This window comes from Leucopleurus acutus, assembly GCF_964270905.1.
Source record: "Leucopleurus acutus genome assembly, chromosome: 9".
Taxonomy (NCBI): Eukaryota; Metazoa; Chordata; class Mammalia; order Artiodactyla; family Delphinidae; genus Leucopleurus; species Leucopleurus acutus.
The window spans coordinates 90,913,069-90,933,575 of record NC_139144.1 but is presented as its reverse complement, the minus strand read 5'-3'; the positions used below and the strand labels follow the sequence as shown (position 1 = coordinate 90,933,575).

At 41.0% G+C, this 20,507-nt stretch overlaps 1 protein-coding gene across 4 annotated transcripts in view; it reads right to left on the bottom strand.

Annotated features, from left to right (window-relative positions):
* CALD1 (caldesmon 1) overlaps positions 1 to 20,507 on the bottom strand; it is a 218,406-nt gene that overhangs the window by 98,213 nt on the left and 99,686 nt on the right. For 3 of the 4 annotated variants that reach the window (XM_082846395.1, XM_082846396.1, XM_082846397.1), the window contains exon 1: positions 17,212 to 17,302. The exons of the other annotated variant lie outside the window; for it this stretch is intronic. The gene's annotated coding sequence lies outside the window, so the exon portion shown is untranslated. Of the gene's footprint in view, positions 1 to 17,211; positions 17,303 to 20,507 lie in introns of those variants that run through there. 4 annotated transcript variants of the gene reach the window in all.

Here is a 20,507-nt window from a genome sequence, read left to right as displayed (position 1 = left end):
GTGTTTGCATTGAAATGTGTATTCCCCACCAAAAGATATGTTGCAGTCCTAATCCCCAGCACCTCAGAATGTTACCTTATTTAGAAATAGTGTCTTTGCAATGTGGTCAAGTTAAGATGAGGTTATTAGGATAGCCCTAATCCTGTATGACTGGTGCCCTTATAAAAAGGGGAAATTTGGACATAGAGACAGATATACACAAAGGGAAGATAATGTGGAAACACAGGGAGAATGCCATGAGAATATGGAGAGCCAGGAACACCCGAGGCTACCAGAAGCTGGGGGAGAGTTGTTGAACAGACCCTTCCCTGGGGTCTTCAGAGGGACCCTGCTGACACTTTGATTTCTAGCCTCTGGAACTATGACAAAATAAGTTTCTGTTCTAAGCCACCCAGTTTGTGGTACTTTGTTACAGCAGCCCTGGCAAACTAATACAGCCTATTATTAAAATCTTGCAGTGGTACATTTGTTACAATTAATGAACCAATATCAATACATTATTATTAATTAAAGTCCATGGATCACATTAAGTTTCACACTTTGTATTGTACATTCTATGGGTTTTGCTAAACGCAAAATGTCACATATCCACCATTACAGCAACAGACAGAATAGTTTCACTGCCCTAAACAGTCCCTGTTCTCCTTCGAGGCATCCTTCCCTCCCTCCCCCACTCCAGCCCTTGGCAACCATTGCCTTTTTTAAAACTGTTTCTATAGCTCTGCTTTTTCCAGAATGTTGTGTAGTTGGAATCACAGAGCATGCAGTCTTTTCAGACTGGTTTCTTTCACTTAGCAATATGCATTTAAGTTTCCTCCATGTCATTTTGTGGCTTGGTAGCTCTGCTGGGCCATTTAAAAATATGTGTTCTTATTTTATCTATCTATTTTATAATAAATCTGTGAGGTAGCTATTATAATCCCCATTTTAAAGAATTTCAAAGTGTGTGCTCTTAACCACAATAATATTCTTGAACTAACCCACTATTCCCCTCTAGGAATTGTTTTCCCTTTCAGGAAGTAGGTAAGGGTGCCTCCCCCACCTCCTACTGAGAAATTCTGAGAAGACTACTGTCAGTGATCTCCAGTTTAATTCATTGGATCATTTAAACTCAGGTAAGAAGTGATCTTAAAAATTATTCAATCCTCTTCAATTTCAAACCTATTTGGTTTAGTTCAGAGAATTATCATGTCTGGGAGATAACTAAATTAAACCTTGCAAATGTTTATTAAACTTCTGTTATTTTATTGTTACTTCTTTGTAAGATTCTTAAACTAGGATGATCATATCTGAACCGCTTCATTGCATACTTTTCTTTGAAATTTTAGTGCTTCTTCATTTTATACTTTCCTCCTCTTATCCACTGTGCCCTCATCTCCAGCATAAGAATTTCTCTGCTATTGCAAGGAACTCTAGTCTTTCAACACTGGTAACTGTTATTAGATCCCTGTTTGACTAGTTATCATTGTATACCCACTGTAAAATTACATGGTCCAACTACTTCCATGAAGCCCCACAAAAACATTTATACCATCAATTTTCGATGAGCATTTACTGAGCATTTACTATGTGCCAGGTTCTCTTCTAGGCACTGGAGATATAATGGTGAAGAAGACTGAAAAGGTTCCTGCCTTCCAGGAACTTTTATTTCAGACTTTCTTGCTCTTTTAAACTTCCACCAGGCCGATCATAGCCATCTTCGACCTTGGATCACACCCATCATTTGCTTTCTGGTTTTTGTTCTTGAGATTCAAGGCTTTGTGGGAGAAAGTCAGGGACCATGTTTTGTCTATCCTAAAGGTTTATGTTAACTTCAGTTGGGCCATCACTGCAACTCAGTGATGCCTCTCTTCATCCTGTATGTACCGGGTGATTTCTGCGTATAACACACGCCAGCAGATTCTCCACCTCTGCTCTTCAAATTATCTTCACTCACCTCAATCCTTAAATTGCCCACTCCACAAACAGTGACCTGGACTCAGACTTAGGAGACATGGGATGACCCTCTCTGAGCCTTTCTTCTCTGTAAAATGAAGTGGTTGGACAGATACCGTCCAAGGTTCCATCCTACTCCATGTAATACTACGGTTCTGTATCTGCTCTCCAATCCAGCAAAGATGGATTCATCACACATGGCATATACATGTTTCCTTCTTTCCACATTTGAATGTTTGGATACCTCTGTGCATTCTCTTCTAATTTTCTGATTTAGAAAGCATTAACCTTCCTTTCAAGCTGATCATCCCATGGCGCCCTAGATAAAATTATTTTATTACCTCTCAAATGTGTCATATAATTTTCTACCTCTGCTCCTTTATTCATACCATTCCATCCATCTGGAGTGAGAGCCCCTATCCTCTTCATTGTCCATATTCTATTCAGTTGTGCATTTCTGGCTCAGATTTCACTGCCTTCATGCCTTTCCTGAGGACTCTAGTTTGGTAGTGATATCTCACTACTTGAATATCCATCATTCATTTTGGTAATTAATAACCTACTGCCTTGCCACTGCTTATTAGTTGTTCTAACTACTACTTAAATATGTTACCTATATTTTACTTTCCACATGCTTTCATTCTTAAGATTCTGTATCTTATGAATAGATACAGTCTTTTAAAAAATCTTTTCACTCTTGCGACATAGCAGGCACTCAGGAATTGCAGCTGATTTGAACCGTTGGGCTTTTATTCTCGATTTTACCATTCTGAGAGTGGAAAATGTAACTCAAGCTGATTCATCTCTGTACTTTACTGACTGATCAGTGTTTACAAAGTTAATTAAAGACCTTGGTAATAGACTATATATGAATCTCAAAAGTTATATAAACCCACATTTGCAGTAGTGGCAGTAAATCTGGCAGTGTTTTCTTTCTGACTACAGAAAATGAACTTTTGTCTTTTTCAAAAAAAAATCAATTTATCAACCTGCTTTGCTCTTTTCTCAGCTAAATTGTTCATTTGGGAATCAAAAACCAAATAAACACATGGATTCTAACATACCATTTGGACTTAACTTTAGCTCAACCTTCGCCACTTTGTTCCAAAAATCTGTGCTACTTAAAAAAAATGCAATCACCGAGACACATGTGTCAAGACCAGCAACACAGAAATAAGAATGAATGGGATCAACCTGAGGAGCTCTGCCTTCTCAAGTTGTTTCTTTTCTCTCATCACTGGAATCTAGAACTCAACGCCCTACTGAGAGCAGGTTAACAGGTTATGGCTTGTTCTTTCTTTCCTCCCCTGCTCAGTCTTTTATCATTACTTTCTCTCTATTTGTATTTCTCCATTTGCCAAACAGGAGAATGGAAAGACTTAATGTAACAAAAGTCAATGTCTTTGTGGCCTCTCTTCCACCTTAGGAGGAGCAGGTACTGGGCATGTTAGATTTGTGAAGGAATGGTGTTTGTCTACACTGGTTTCCACACTGGGGAAGACCACACACTTAGGGATTTTATGTGTCATCTCCAACTGTTACCACCCATTTGGAACACTTTAAGTTGTTCAAAACCCCATGGCTATCACTGACCCTCCCAAGTAAGAAAAGTAGATTCACCTCTATTTAAAGAAAGGAGACTGAGACAAATAGGGCTTTGGTATCAGTTCCTTAACCATGACCAATCAGTGGAAAAGCAGGACTGATATTTAGGCCAATCTCTAAGCCAACCTGAAAAGTTTTCTTAGAAGAGCAAGAGAAGTGAAAATTTGGAACATGGTTCCTTTGGCACCCTTTTCAAGAGTTTGAAATTCTTTTCTTTGGCAAATTCCAGGAGAATTAGGCCGAAAGACACAGAACAGAACATATCAAATCGGAAAAGGCATGTGGTCACTGCTGCTCTCTTGGTTCCTAAGGAAGAGAAAAAGCATCAAAAGGCGTGGGAGCGAATCCTACCACAGACAGAAATTCTACACCAATCTGTAAGAAATTTCTTACACCCAGGTAAGAAAATAAATGCATAGCTATGCTTAAAGAATTCATAAATGTGCTTTCTAAATGCATGCCTGATAACAGAGGTTAATTCTGATGTCACATCAGGGTGGGATCCTGACCCCAATGGAACTATTCGACAATGGGTAGGGCTGCTGAGAAAATGTAAACCCCTATTACTGGAAATAGTCAGGTAGAGGTGAAATAGCCATCTGTTTAGGGCTGTAGTGAAAAGATATTTTTTGAGATCCTAAGGCTGTGCTGCCCAATATGGTTGTCAGTTGTCACATGAGGCAGTTTAAATTTAAATTAATCAAAATTAAATTAGATATTCAGTGCTTCCGCTTCACCAGCCCCGTTGCAAGTGCTCTGTGGCCACATGTGTCTAGTGGCTTCCATGCAAGACCATGCAGAGAACATTTTTGTCATTACAGAAAGCTCTATTGGACAGCCCCCCTGTGAAGCCTTCCAACTCCTAATACAAAATGACTTTACCACGGAAAGTAATGTTATGCAGTTCAGAGACATGAAGATGTGTAAGACATGGTGTCTGTCTTCAAAGACCTTACAATCTCCTACAGAAGATGGAATACAATGAGGGGTATGGTAGGGTCAGCCTTCCAAAGCACGGATGTGCTTTTTTCATCCTCTCATTAGTAACTTCTTTGTTCTCCTATGGAGGGTCTTTTGGATCTGCAATCTTGCTGTTCTGAGCACACTTGCAACTGAGAAAGTGAAATGAATGCTCAGTGAATGCAAAAGAAGCTGAGATACTGTCTGAGGAGAGATCACACTTCGAATTGCATAACAAGGCCTAAGAGTGGCTTATTTGGAACAAAAGATCGGAGGCCATGGGTCTTTACCAGTTATAGACATGGTACAGAGGTCATTATATTTTACATAACAGTAGTTTTACTTGTGCATGACTCTGGCCTTTCTGGTCTACTCGGCTATAAAAATATCAGCAACCCATGAGTCTGCTCCTTGTGATTGGTTTTTCATCTAATATTTCCAATTTAGTGATCAACAAGAAGATCCAGAGCCTTAGCCAGATATTCTGCTAATATAAGACATTAGCAAGGTGACAGAGTTTAGATGGCAGGATGCAAATCCATTTACACTGCTGGGAACAATTCAAAGGTATGTCTTAGAGGTACTCTGTTACTGGCAACATTTTTGCACATGGAGGACATGCTATTATGATCAGGGACTATTTATTCCCTAGTAAGTTATTAAACATCTATTCATCATGATCATCAAATGCATTTATTGTGTTCTGGAATTAGGAAGCGAGTTAGAGACTATCTTCTGGGAGTTAATAATCTAAGACGATAAGCTTTGAAACCAAACCAAGGGACATTATCCCTTATGTCTTTGGACATAATACACAATTTAAACATGTAAATCTGCAAAGAAGTTAAATAATAAATTGAAAAGTGCCTAGACTGCTTCCTCCTTCCTTTCACATGAATCATTTACATGGTAGTTTCACCCATTTGTTAGTTTGGGAATTTCTGGACTTTCCTTCAAGTAAGAAATGGCTCATAGTGCAGGCCTGCTTAAGACTAGCATGAGACTACAGGATCTCTGAACCTTGTACTCACTGATAAGAGTTTGTACTGATACCTATATTATTGGAGCTGGTATTTTAATGACTAAGTATATATCTGTCTTCCCTAGAAGATTATAATCTCCTTGAGGTTATTACTCATTTTTGTGATCCCTCAAAGTTCTTGACTATTTTTTCTTATAGTCAGCACTAAGTTCACACTTGAATTAAAATGGATTCCGGGGCATTGCTTATTTTTGGATTTCATTGGTAAACAGATGAACTTGGCTAAGACATGATCAAAAGGCCATGCCTCCAGTTGAGCTCTTAGTAACCTTGGGGATGGTGGTTCACTAGGAAGCTCTATTTTATACTGTGATTTGTAGTTGTAGTTGTTTTCTTCTAGTGGAAAAGAAACTTGCCTTAGAAAGACATTCTGTTTTCAGGAAAGAGGGGTATTAGACATTTGTAACTGAGAGAATCAGTCTGTTCTGGGACCTTCAAAGAAAAAGAAGGACAAAGAAGACATATGTTGAATAAGAAGAGAATTAGGGTTGAACTGAAACGCCCCAAATTTCCAAGGCCTTTGGAGATGCCTTGCCACTCCTCCATCATAATTAGAAAACACTGACATTCAGAGCTGATTTAAATGCTTCCATCAGTCTAAAAAAGTGTTGCCTGATTTTACTCTGTAACCGTGCTCAGTAATTAGAAACATAAGGCCCTGTTCTGGATGTTTTCTTGGGAACCTACCCTCCCAGGCCTGGTGTCACTACCCATTGGCTACAGGACCTTTATCTTTTCTCACCATCTCTCTTAGGAGCCCCTGCCCAGGTCACAGGAAGAGTGTGAGGTTGACATGGGCATTCCTGGAAAAACTGGAGACCTCTGGCGCCACCTCAGACTCTAAAATACATGGAAGAAACTCATTTTGCCTGCCTCTTTCCTTGCTGAAGCTCTATAAATCTGTATTGCACTTGGAAGGCAGTAGTTAAAGTACAGTAAGAAAAGTGTTCAAATCAGAAGATTCAAAAGAAGGATCTTTGTGATGACCGGCTTGAAATGACATCTTTGTTTGTTTCGGAAAACAGAAAAGCTATTCCAATGGTTGATTCTAGAGTCCCTCACACACTTGCTGGGAAACATGTACCTTGCAAAATGTAGGATTAGAATATGATTTAACAAGCAGCAGCAGCAGCTTTTTACTTCTGACAAAATCCACAAAGAAAATGGAAAAATACTTGTAATCAAGGACTTCAACTCAACAGTCACCTAACTTGTCAAATTAAAACATGTGGCAAACACCTGCCAAGCATCTTGAAACAACTATACCTTCTTATTTTTCTACCTGACCTGTAATCTCTTTGGAGCACATTTGCATTTCCCAATTTTTCACACTTAAACAATGCTGTCCACACCATGTATAGAGATGACTAAGCAACTTTGTATTAAGTAACCGAAGCGAGTCCTGCCAATTTTAGAATAATTAAGTTTCTGCAATCTAATATAAACAGTTCCAAGAACTACTTGCGGCCTACCAAAAGTATATATTACAAGTAGTCAACACTGAGGCCAGCTGGCAGACAGATCAACCTATTAAAGTAGAATTGTTCAGAATTCAGAGTATTATTTTTCTTTTCTCTCATTATTTTTGCTGCATCCAACTTTGTTTCTTTGGGAATGTTTTCAAGTATACAAAGCAAGAAAGTAATGTGGAATTGCACCTCTTCTAAATGAATGAGCATTTCTCTTGAGGTTCTTTAGAACCCACAAGTCAGTCCCATTTCAACGCTGTCTACACAGGCAGCCAAAGTAAAATAGAGCAAGTGAATCCACTTTGTTCCCACTCAAGCTAAAGTGTTGGTATTTTGCTTGACCATCAGAAAGGTCAACAGTGACCACCAGACAAGCACATTAAGTTATATGCCTATCAGACACCTGAAATATCTTTCTGACTGTAGATCCTTGTACTGCCTCTACCATGTAGCTTGCTGGATCAAAATTTATTACTAATAAGGCTAATGTCATAGGTTTAATTCTACCAGGAATGAGTTAACTATTTGAGAGAAAAAAAAATCCTAAACTATTGCCATGTGCTTTGACATTGATCTTGGCCAGCTACATGGCAGATGTGGGCTGACAACTTTCAGTTGAGAACATAGAGATGGTTAGACCAACCCATCCCACCATGACCTTCAAGAGAGTGTATGGGACCTAGAGTCTGTAATACAGAGTGAAGTAAGTCAGAAAGAGAAAAACAAATATTGTATGCTAACACATATATATGGAATCTAAAAAAAAACAAACAAAAGGTCATGAAGAACCTAGGGGCAAGATGGGAATAAAGACGCAGACCTACTAGAGAATGGACTTGAGGACATGGGGAGGGGGAAGGGTAAGCTGTGACAAAGTGAGAGAGTGGCATACACTACCAAATGTAAAATAGATAGCTAGTGGGAAGCAGCTGCCCAGCACAGGGAGATCAGCTCAGTGCTTTGTGACCACCTAGAGGGGTGGGGTAGGGAGGGTGGGAGGGAGATGCAAGAGGGAGGAGATATATGTATATGTATAGCTGATTCACTTTGTTATACAGCAGAAATTAACACACCATTGTAAAGCAATTATACTCCCATAAAGATGTTTAAAAAAAAAGAGAGAGTGTATGGCCAAATGAATGGGAGTGTGTCATCACACAAAAAGCCTCTCCACATTCAACTGCATTTTAAGCCCTAATGTCTTCTTCACTGTGTTTAAATTCATATATATTCAAGAGTGGTAAAGGCTCTACAACCATCATCACAATGATAACTTCAATAAAAACATTCAACAAACATTTATGAAGTGCCATTTGCTACCTTACTGGGTGTAGCAAATAAGTTGTGAATGCAACTACCCTGCCCTCACCATGCTTATAGTCTGATGGTGGAGACAGGCAATGAATAAATAAAATACAAACTGCGACAAGGGTTAGGAACGAAAAATACAAGCTGCTATGAGAGAACTACAGGAGTGACTAATGGTTTTCTTTGGGTTAAAATACGATATAAGCAGTAATAGCTTTTTCAAACAAGAATGATATTAACACACTACAGACATGCATTCATAAAGGGAACATAAATGTATGAGACTGGAGTTTGTATTTATTAAATATATATCAACATCTATTATTTGCCAGGCACATGCTCTTCTAGGTGCTGATAAATCGAACTCTTCTCTACTTTTCTGTCCTAAAGAAGGGAATGAAGAGTAAAGTAGCCAGTCAGGTTTGAGGGATGGTGAACTATTCTCACCCTTTCTCTCCCACCTCAGATCCTGTGTAAGTAATGTACAAATAATGACCTATGAGATACTATCTGCTGGAATTGATATAGACACAGGGAAGCCACTTAAGATATTAACTTCACACAGCTAAAGTGGAGGGCATCTTTCTAGAAATCATCCAGCTCAGTGACCTTCTGACAACAAAAGCATGTTTCTCACCCGCCATCAAGCAGAAATTTGCTGATTTAAATGTAGCTGGTCCACTTTGTTTTTTCAAATTTTGGTTCATGATTCCAAGAAATGAACAGCCCATAATAAATTTACTCCAGTGGCAGAATATCTCACGACCAGCTTTTCTACTTTGAATACCGCAAACAGACCTTTAATTTGTTGACACACAGCCCCTGGACATTCATGAAAACAAGATGTTCTCTTGCTGCTTTTTAAGTTAATCAGATTTAAGTCAGGGTCTCAGCCGAATTTCAAAAACAGATGTTCCATAGCAAAAGGGCTGAACTGACCCCAGCAATGAGAGGCTGTTTCACTTGAACTTGAATATTCTTTGTTAGCAGGATGAGCAATCAAATATGCCTGAAACTGGAAACAGGAGCGACCCGAAGTTTACTACTGTCTCCATTCAATGACTGCCCTGGGGATCTGGGAAGGTTGGGCATCCATGACTCTTGGTTTGGGGAATAAGCTGATGCCTGGAAGGTTTAGGTGCCTAGGTTACGAAGCGGGTTAGTGAGGAGGGATGATCTTCTCCCACACACCACCATCCTGTTTTCCTGTCGACCTCGGAGGCCCTCCATGGAATGGCTCCACTGTACCCAATGCCTCTCCTGACTCACACTCACGTGCAAACACAATTCACAGCCAGGCCAACTCCTTAGTTCTGCTACAATCCAGCTGGTATTTCTGCCTCTGGGCCTCTGTCCCTGTTTCCTCTCTCCTGTAACCTGAAGTGCCCTCCACTCCTCCTGCAAATCCCATATATCTTTCTAGAGTGTAGCTCAGTCCTATCTGTATTCCAGAATCATCCTCGCTTTCAACTTCTGCAGCATTGTTAGCACTGCTCTTTTTGACGGTCAATACTATACGACTTTGTTATTCAAATGCTTTATAACCTCTCTTTGTCTTGAGCAAGTGTGAAGCTGCCTAATGTCAGGGTCTGCCATCTCCTCTTACATCCCCTCACAGTGCCGGGTGCTTCGCTCCGCCTTTGTAGGTGCATGGGAATGGCTGCTGAGTTGAACTTATTGAAAAGCTGCTGGCCTAAAAACCCAAGTTCCAAAATTCCACAGCTCTGGCCATTAGTGCTGTTTGCCCCGTGTTCCTGTTTTGCCCCTTCTGGGCACCTTACAGAACTGTACTTTGGGCCTCCTTGTGGTCAGCTGGGGCCAAGTGACTAGTTCTGGCCAATGAGTTGTGAGCAGAAGTGTCATGTCACTTCCGGGGCAGACCATTTAATTGTTGATATTAGACCCTTCAGAGCTTTTTTTCTCTCTGCCATGGTAGCCAGCAATATTTCCAGATAGCAGCTCTCAGCCGGGGTCCCCAAGTAAGGATGGCAATGATGTGGACCAGAGACTCCAGCCTATCCAGGGTTACAGAGAAAGCATGTGTGACCAACCTTTGTTGTTTAAGTCACTGAAATTTTGAGTTGTCCCTGACCCCAGCATAACCTAGCTGGCCATGGCTGACATTGCCTTTGTTAACTCCGTCCGTGATGAAAATGATCTTGTGATATTAGGCAGTGCACATCTCTGCTTCATGAAGGTACTTATTCAAATTATCCTATTTTCTATTTCTGTTCTGTGACATCTAGTATATAAATAGGAATGGGTAGACTAATCAGGTAGGGCCTCAGGGAGTGGAAATGGCTCATTGGTTCCACCTGCCTACTCCAATGAGCCATAAAGCTGCCGCTAACTGTAGCAGTGCCCATGTATTACGTGTTCACTCATTTACACCAGGGATGACAAACTTGGGGAGTGGTGGCCTACGGAGAAATGGAGAATGCATGCATCCCTAAAAGAATTCAAATTCAAAATTTTAAGAAGACCATGCTCGGCAAAGGAAGCATATTTGCAGGTCAGTGTGGGCCTCAGGCTGCTGGTTTGTGACCCCTGATTTATACAGTCCTTCCTTAATGGCTATCATGTGTCAGGCTAGGCGCTGTGAGGACTTACAAGAATAAACTTACAAGTGAGTTCATATTAGCGCGCTCTAGATGGAGCTTATTTAGTTAGCCAATGGTTATAGAGCACGCACTATGTACCCAGCACAGTTCTAAGAACTTTATAAATATCAGTTTAAATCTTTATAACAATCCTTATTGTCTCCAGTTTACAGATAGAAAGACTGAGGCCCAGAGCAGGTGTGTCATTTGCCCAAGGTCACAGAGCTAGCAAATAGTAGAGCTAGGATTTACATCCAGGCAGCCTAGCCCTAGAGTCTGTGCTTTTAATCACAACACTATGCTACGTCTCACAAGACCTGTAAATGCATAATATTTACGAGGTAGCTTATGGCGAGAACCCCGTTGATGAAATGATCATGTGACTCCCTGAAGGATCTATGCTCCTCTACAAATGCCCCTGACTAGAAGCTGTTTCCTGCCAGGAGGATCTGGCTTGCTTGATGTTAGGGTGAGTCCATATTTGACGTTTATTAGTGAAATAAAAATCAATCTCCTGTTTATATTCATTTGGGCTTTGGCAAACTGATCTATTATTTCATTTAAGCGAGGTTCACTTTAGAAAATAAGCTGAATTTGTCCTAAAACCTTAAAAAAATAAATTACATCACTTCACACTTTGACTATTTCTTTGCTTTTTCATTTAATTAGTTTTAGACAGGAAGCAAAATCATCCAAGATTATATGTTTGTGTCAATCTTAGGGCAGACTCAGATATTGTAGGACCTGAAAATTACTTGGGAGGCCTTTAAGAAAGAGAATGCAATGTTAAATGTAAAAATTTAGGCAGGGGTGTGGCAGAGGTCTGTTCAAGTGAGGGGCCCCGTGGCTTAAGGGCCACTGGTTTTCATGGTGACTCTCCTTGGGTCTCTCACCTTTGATTCTTATGAGCATTCCAATAAAAATGCCACAAACCCTTACTTTGTTCTTAATTTTCAATTATTTTGATACTACAGTTACGTTCACCCCCTAAAAAGTTCTTCACGAAAACCAGAATTTAGGAAACAAATAAGGAAGGGAGCGATTAAGCATCATTCTTCAAAAAGATTTTCAGAAAAGTAGAATTACAAAACACTGCAGTGTTTTGCTTATAAACCACATAATTAGAATGATGGGTGGATGAGAGGGCAGAGAAATGTAAAATATTATGACTCTTTGTCAAGATGAGGACAATGAAAAATAAAGTATCAGAAATCACAATTTACGTCAATGAATATATTATCTGAGTCACTAAATTTTCATTGCATTGAATAAAAAAAAAAAAAAAGAGTCCATTTTATAGGAAGGAATGGAGGAACACCAGAATTGTTAATGCAGCCCAGATCTAATACAGCCCTGGATGGAGAAGTTCCAATTCAATATATAGCTGTAGAGTGAATAAATTAATAAGTGACCTGAATATGTGTGTTTGAGGAACAAGAGAAAGGACAGATGGTGCTAAAGGGGTCACAAGCCTCCTCCATCAACCCCAACTTACAACTGCACGTTTTACTTCTAAACCATTAGCCAGCAATCTGGGGGAGGCAGTAGATATGTCCCCAGAGTCTCTCATTATAACAAATGTCTTTATGTTTATAAATCTTGTGAGTCTGTGATGGAATCAGGTTCACAATCATGGGTATAATACACTTATTGGAGGAATTCTTTGAAGAACTTGGAGAAAATGCTTTTAGAAGAGCTCCTTCCATCAGGACCACCACATGTTTGTATTCACTCCCTCTCTGCATCCTCTGGATATGATAAACACACTTTTCCCCAAACTCAGGATGCCCCATTCCACAGTATGTCATTCTTGGTCATTAAATAACAGGACTTGATATTAATGTTGGCCGTCTCCATCCCTCTTTAACAAAGTGTTTTCAGCCAAAGATATTAAACTAGTCAACCTCTCTTTTCCCCTGTCAGAGAAACAGCCAGTATCCTGAAATCACAGCTCATTTGTACCACGCTGGCGTGAATATTCAGACTCCATTTGTCTCCAGCTCTTAAAGGCTGGTGTTAGCATGAATGATAGACATTTTGTTTTGAATTAGCAAAAAGAAGGAGAAAAACCCCCAAATAATAAGTTGGGCCTTAAAATATCTGTTTCAGGGAATGCAGCTCTGCCTTTTCCTCCAGTAAAAGTCGATTTAAAAAAAAAACCTAGATTTAATTTGGCATTAAGTTGGATTTGGGATACAGAGAATAGTAGGAAGGAAAATGTCTCAGTCTTTTCCCCCCAGATTGAGCCTTTAAATCCTATTGGAGGACTGCTGCGTGGACTAGTGCCAAGATGTTTACAGCTTTGTTTTGTTGAACATCCCAAAGCAAAGTTTGGACGTAGCTGAGTCTGTGTCCTTGAACTGTACAAACCCTGTCACAGTTAGAACCTCAGGCTTTTGATAGTTTTGTTTGAAGGCTAATTAGCAGGATCAGTTTTTCCTCTTTACTGCGTACTCACTCATGCTTTTTGAAATCAAAGTCTGGAAAGGAGTTCTAGACAAGAGCTCCTGGCACCACTGCTGGTTTTTCTCCCTGCTATCTGTGCCCTGATCTTGGCTTGCCCACCCTGACACAACCTCTTTCCATCAATAGCTGTGCTAGGCAGGAAGGTGTTCTCCATGGTGCAATTAAGGCCTTAACGCCAGGTGCAATTCCCTGGCCAAGGAAACACCATCACTTGGCCAAAATTACAAAATCTGCACATGGTGATGCTGGAATGTCCTCTTACCTTCCTTATCATGAAAGTTTCCAGAATTGGGAAGACCATGAGAATCCATGTTCCTTGTGTCCCCTCAATTCCTAACCACACTTGGGCTCACGGTGTATTTTCCTCTTTATACCCCATGACAAGGACCTGAGAGCATTCTTCTCAGGGTGAGATGAGGCAGGTTAAAGATCTTTTCACATATGAGCCTCATTCTACAGTCACTACCAGAAATCTGTAGAAAAGACTATTAGTGTAAGAAAGACCCCCTTCAGATCCTGCTATAACAAGTATGGGCACATTGAACTAAACAAGAGACCGAACACTTTGTCAAGGGTGTCCAGGGAGGATTGTTCTGCAAAACTCAAGAAAAGAGGAAGGGAAAAAACCCTTCTCTTTCCATTCCATCTGGAGCTTCCACTGACTCCAAAAATATTGGCCCACAGTGGTTATAAAAACACCCATTTATGCTGTTCTAAAACAGGGCAAAGCCTGCTAGGTGCTTACAACTCAAAGCACTTCTTTTACATGCTCATAGGAAAATTATCTTTCTCTCCAAATTCTATGGCTGACTGAAATTAATGAAACACCGTCGGGAGGCACCTCTGCTGGCCACTGGCCACCATTCACTTGGAACACCCCACTAGGCCATTCATGGATTGCAGCGCTGTTTTCTCTTGACTTCAGAATTTCTCCTTTCTCATTTTATACAAACAGCAATTTATGTAAAAATCACTGACACAGGTGTCATTGGCATTTTAGGTAACTGAGCGAAAAATGGCATCTTTTTCCTGGCAACTTGAAGAATATCAAGAGGAAAGTATGGAAGTGAGGGGTACTTGAAAAAATCTGATATCTCAAAGTTCATTTTTAAGAAATGGAAGGGAGTATGCAGAGGAGGAGGAAACTTACAGACCTCTGATGGCCTCTTCCGCTAATAATCAGACAATCCAAAGAAAGATCAAGGGTTTCTGCTAAAGAAAGAGAACCAATGGAGAAAGAAAAACAAGCAAGGAAAAGAAATGACACTTTAGAAAATAAAAGAGAAATGAATGAATAGCTTTCCCCATTTTGTTTGCATCAAACTCAGCAGGAAAAAATTGGGAAATTCAGTGCTGGGGTAAACATGGCCCGATTAGAAATGACATTTGATAGTGGGGCCCAGAGAGGAGAAGTTTGTTATGGCCACCACAACTCATGGACTGGCCTCTCCATGCCTCATTAGCCCCCATTCTGGCCTGGGCATGAAACACGAAAATACCACCAATGCCTTCTTGAGGGCACAGGAGGTAAGGGGTGACCAGCAGGGAACAATGGACTAAGGAGGGCGTTCAGTGCAAAGGAGGTACACTCCCCCCGACTAAGTCCTTTACTGACTGTCTGGACAAGATGATGTTCCATGGCAACGGAGTCCCAGCCTCCTGACCCTAAAAAGGACCGGCCTTCTGTCTCTTTGGACATTAAGGAGTCTAATCCTGGGGTTCCCCCACTGTGCAGTCTGATCAGCTCTGACTGTGATGAAGAAAATGGTCCTAAAGGAAAGTGTTGATGTATGACATCCCTGGGCATGCAGCTGGGGAGTCAAACACATGCTCATGCGTGAAGTTAGCTAGAGGGGAGCAAAGCTGGGTAGGGCAAGCCCCACAGGAATGGTTTGGGGCATAGCCCCTAAAGGAGAGGACAGAAGGAGGAATAAAATAGGACCAAAGGAATAAGTGGAGAGAGAAATAGATAGATATCCACATTAGCTAATACACATGTTCTTACAAACCCTCATTAGAAGTAGCATTTAGATTTCTTCCTCTTGGGAGGGTCCCTCTCCTGTTATTTAGCAGGAAAACTTTCTACATGCAATTTCTGGTGTATTTTTAAACCCCTGCTCCTCTCCCTCCACAATCTTTCTGGGTGGTGTCATCCACTCTCACGGTTTTAATTCCTATGTATAGGTTATGACTGTGAAAATCTCTATCTCTAGTTCTCACCTGGGCTTCAGACTTGCATATCCCTTGTTTTCTAGACACACACCCTTGGCTGTCTCACAGGCCCTTAAATTAGCAAGTCCTAATCTAACCTCATTGTCCTTCCCTCTTGGCTCCCCAAACAGTGTTCTCACAGAAGAGTGACTGTATCTGGAGCAGGTTCATGCTATTTACTGTCTCCTAACTCTTTGAGGAGCGAGGTAAGTCTCCTGCCATCAGTTAATCATAACTTTCTTTCAGTCCCTCTCTCCAGCTTTGACTTATTTCCACCTCTGGGGGGCCGGGGGGCAGGCAGCAAGTGAGGAGAACGCACCACTAATAATCATCATTTGGAGGTAGTCCTAAAGCAAATAAATTATAGATTCAGAGACTGCATCTTCTCATCTATCCATTCATGTATTCATTCAGTCATTTAATAAGTACTATTAAATGCTTACCATTTACAAAACCTCCTCTAGTGCTGCCAAAGATGTAAAAGGCACACTCTTCAACTTCAAAAATTATATAATGTAATAGGGAAATGAGAGATGTGCACAAAGGGCTACAACACACTGTAGGAAAACCAAATATTTTAAGAGTGATATAAATGCTAAGGGAGTTCAGGAGAGGAGAATCGGAGAACAGTCCATGTGCAACAAACTAAAAATCAGCATACTGAGAAAAAAAGATGATGGGGTATTATGGACTGAATTGTGTTCCCCCCAAATGCATATGTTGAAGTCCTAACCCCTAGTACCTTAGAATATAACTAAATTTGAAGACCAGATCATTAAAGAGGTGATGAAGTTAAGATGAAGTCATTAGGGTAGGTCTTAGTCTGATATGATTGTTGCCCTTCTAAGAAGAGGAAATGTTGGAGAGAGAGAGAGAGGCACCAAACATGTGTGCTGGCAGTGGGATGCCCATGTGAAGACACAGGAAAAGATGACCAAGAAGAGAGGCCTTAGAAGAAACCAAACCTGCTGACACCTTGATCTTGAACTTCCAGCCTCCAGAACTGTGAGAAAATAAATCTGCTATGTACCCAGTCTGTGGTATTTTGCTACGGCAGCCATAGCAAAACTTTTCTCCGTACTAGAGCCAACCTCGGAAAAATTGCGAATGAGTGAAGTTTCCTTTAGCCTCTCCATCTACCTTCTGAAATCCCCTCTTTCTGTTCCCCAGGTAGACCTTCTGCTGGTGGAAGTTCTCCCAGGTAGGCAGGATTTGCTGAGAGTGAGGGGTATTTCCTCCTGAAATCATCGGTGTCTGTTCAAAGGTGAGCTTCCTCACCCTGAAGACTGACTCATCATCTCTCTATTCTCTCAAGTCAGCAACATTCTTCTTGGGAAGTGAGAACTTCATTATTGATTGGGGACAGTTTTGCTTAAGACATTATATATGCAGGAAGAAATTAAAAATAAAGCAAAAAATCAGATTACAAAGCAGGAAAACAATTCCTTCCAAACTTGTTGGATTACTTGGTAAGTAAACTCTGAGGAGCACAGCAGAAAGCTTGGTTCCGCACAATGCATCTTTATGTGCAAGAATTTAGAAAATCAGGCAGAGAGGCCATGTAACTGCTAAGATCAGAGCCCCTCCCCAGTAAGAGCACATAAACTCTACTCACAGCTAAGCAATCAGATGTCCACCTGTGAACCTCTGGTGATCACCAATCCCTATGAATTCGATTGGATGATCTTGAAACTTTTTAATGATACCTGGTATAAAAGGAGGATGGAAACATAAGTGGAATACATTTTAGTTAACGTGGAACTACATATTTTAAAGTACAATTTCTTCCTCAGGTACTGTTGTTGGTTAGGACCGTAAAGGGGAAATAAAGCACAGATATAAATAGATATTGTGCATTTGCATTTTAAAGAAAACAAATACAATTATTACAGAGTCAGTCCCTGAATTCTTCTAAATAATGGAGGGGAGAAGGTGGTATAGTTAGTACAAAGCAGGGAGTACTACCAATGCCAACGATCAAAGACAACAGACTTCAGAACATAGTCAGAGACACTGCCTTCTCTAAGCTCACGCTCAAAACCTTCTAAGCCTCAGACTCTCAAAGTCTTTTTGGAACATTTGTCCAAAGTTTTCTGCTGTTGATTGTCAGGAACTTGGCTAACAGGTAGAAGAGGAGGCTCTGGAGGATTACAAATAATTATAGAAAAGTATTGGTAGATAATCTAGAGTTAACTCTCTTGCACTTGAAACAGCAATAAATATTAAATATAAGAAGGGCCAAAGAAATAATTACCTGGGACAGTAAATCACCATCACACCCCTAGACCTGCCCCAACACGATGTAACAAGGGATGCTAATGGAAAATGCAACTCTGGGTTTTAACGTTTGCCTTTCATTTAGTAGAATAATGGGCTCAAGTGGACCTTAAGAACATACCTTGCTTTCCCCCATCCCACCCTTTGCCATTTCGCATTGGAAGAAAATAGAAGTTCATAGAGTTTAAGGGACTGGCTTGGAATCACACTGCTGGAAATTGATCCTGGATTCCTAGATTCTCATTTCAGTTTTCACAGGTAAAAAACAAAACAAAAACCTGCCTAGCATGTTATCTATGGTTTGTATCCATCTGACGAAGGCTGGTTTGCAAACTAGGGATTGGGGAACCTTGAGGGCCTGTAAATTGGTCAGCAAGCCAAGATGCCATCCATTTCCTTATTCCTGAGCACTCACTCAGGCTATCTTCAGCTCCCCTCCACCAACCTCAACCACCTCTTCCTACTTGCCCCAAATGCACTTGTCCAAACAACTGTTGTATTGTCATGCATCTAGAGTACCTAGCTCAACCTAATCAGGATCTGGGGGGCTGGGACCCAGGCATATGTGTTTCTCAACTGTCCCTGGTGAATCTACAGTGCTGCCAGGTTGAGAGTCACTGAGATAAGGATGCAGCATTCTTTTCCAAATCACTGAGCCCTGGGCACATGTGAGGGTCAAGTGAGAGGGCTCCGCTCCAAGCCCTGCTCCTCTCTATGTGCCAGGAACATATTGGGGATATGCCAATGAACAAATAACCATCGTACCTGGCTTCATGGCACTTATGGTGTACTGTCCCCCTAGAACAGAGGCTCTTAGGCTGGCCACCTATCAAAAGCTTCTGGGAGAGCTGTTTTAAAAAATATGACATGACCTCCAGAGAGGTGCCCAGGAATTTGCACCTTAAAAGAAGTTCCCTACATTCAGTTGCTGATGTAGATTATAGTACCCATCCCACAGAGGCCTCCCATTCTTGACTCTCAGGCTTCAACTAAGGCATAGACTAGAAGAAAGCAAGGAGTTATTCGCCTGGATTGTAAGCGAACAAACCAAGAGATTTAAACTTGCAGGGAAAAGAATTCACAGTACCTTCCTCAAACCCTCTGGCAGCGTCAGTGTTTATCTGCCTGGTTTCGCTTTCCCTGGTCCCAATTCCCTCAGTTTTTTTATTTTTAAAATTGGGAATGAATAAAGAAAAAATAAAGAAATCAGGGATCAGGGGAAAATTTTTTGTTTGGTCTGTAGAGTCTCTGCATATGTTTATGAACTACCTTGTTAGTGAGAAAGAGATAAAAAGGCTTCTGAGAGAAACCATAAAGTGAATAGCAAAGTGACTAAGTGTAGAGTTTATCTTCAGATATACTTTCTATTTTCAGATTTACAATGGAAGGACAGAAAGGTGATGAAGCTCTCACTCCTTGTTTTAAGATTTTTCTCTACTGTCAGCTACCTTGCAACTTCAAATAGATGCCTGGGCGAACCATTACTTACTGGATCCCTTTAAGCTTTTTATTCAGTACCCAACACATAGATTCTGACTGACCTGGCTCAGAGGCAGTTGCTGAAATTCTCTGCAGGCAAAGCTAAGTCTAGACCAGACATAGTTAGGAAAGGAACGACCCGAGATGAAGGAAGAGGGGCTGGGAGAGACAGCTGGACGGTGTGAGGTAAATGAGCCCGTTTCCCTACCGCAGTCCCCTTCCCAGCCAGTGGCAAACAGCCAGGTGCTATTTATTGCTCCTTTGATTGAACTATCTTCTCAGGCATGTGGGGAAATTTGGGTTTTATATGAAAGCATTCACTATGGGAGAATCAAGGTGTAATAAAAAAGGAAGGAGGAATTTCTCTCCTTTCAATAAGCTTTCTAGTCCTCCAAGAGGAGGGATTTTCTTAAAACCCTTAGGAAACATCTACCTAAAGCCATTCAGTAGCATGACAAACAGAAACTAGCCCCTTCCTAGGTTACACAAATGGAAAAATATTGACAGTACATACTTGAAAAAAGTGGTGACAATTCTACTTTAAAATTCCTACCAGGGCTTCCCTGGTGGCGCGGTGGTTGAGAGTCCGCCTGCCGATGCAGGGGACACGGGTTCGTGCCCAGGTCCGGGAAGATCCCACATGCCGCGGAGTGGTTGGGCCCGTGAGCCACGGCCGCTGAGCCTGCGCGTCCGGAGCCTGTGCTACGCGGCGGGAGGGGCCCCAGCAGTGAGAGGCCCACGTACCGCAAAAAAAGAAAAAAAAAAAAAAAAAATCCTACCACAAGCGTTCACAGAAAGATGCCATTTTTCAAACGGGCACCAAGGCATTGGATAAAGCGGAGGGTCTCAAATGATAACTTATTATAACAGGGAGTTATTGCAAAGGTTAAATTAGGAATCCTTTATAAAAATGAATAACTTTATGGAGTCAGCAAGAAGAACCAGGTTTTCATTAATTTATAATTTTGCCTTGTACAGTCAAGCTAGGATCCTTTGATTTGAACATGAATATTTATACTAAAAAATCCCCCATGACTCTTCTATAACATGCCCTGCTCTCATTATGGAGATATTAATAACTACTGTGTAATAAGGGCTTTTAGTGCCAGGCCCTGTGCTAAGCTCCTTGCACACATCTGTCTCATTTATTACTAC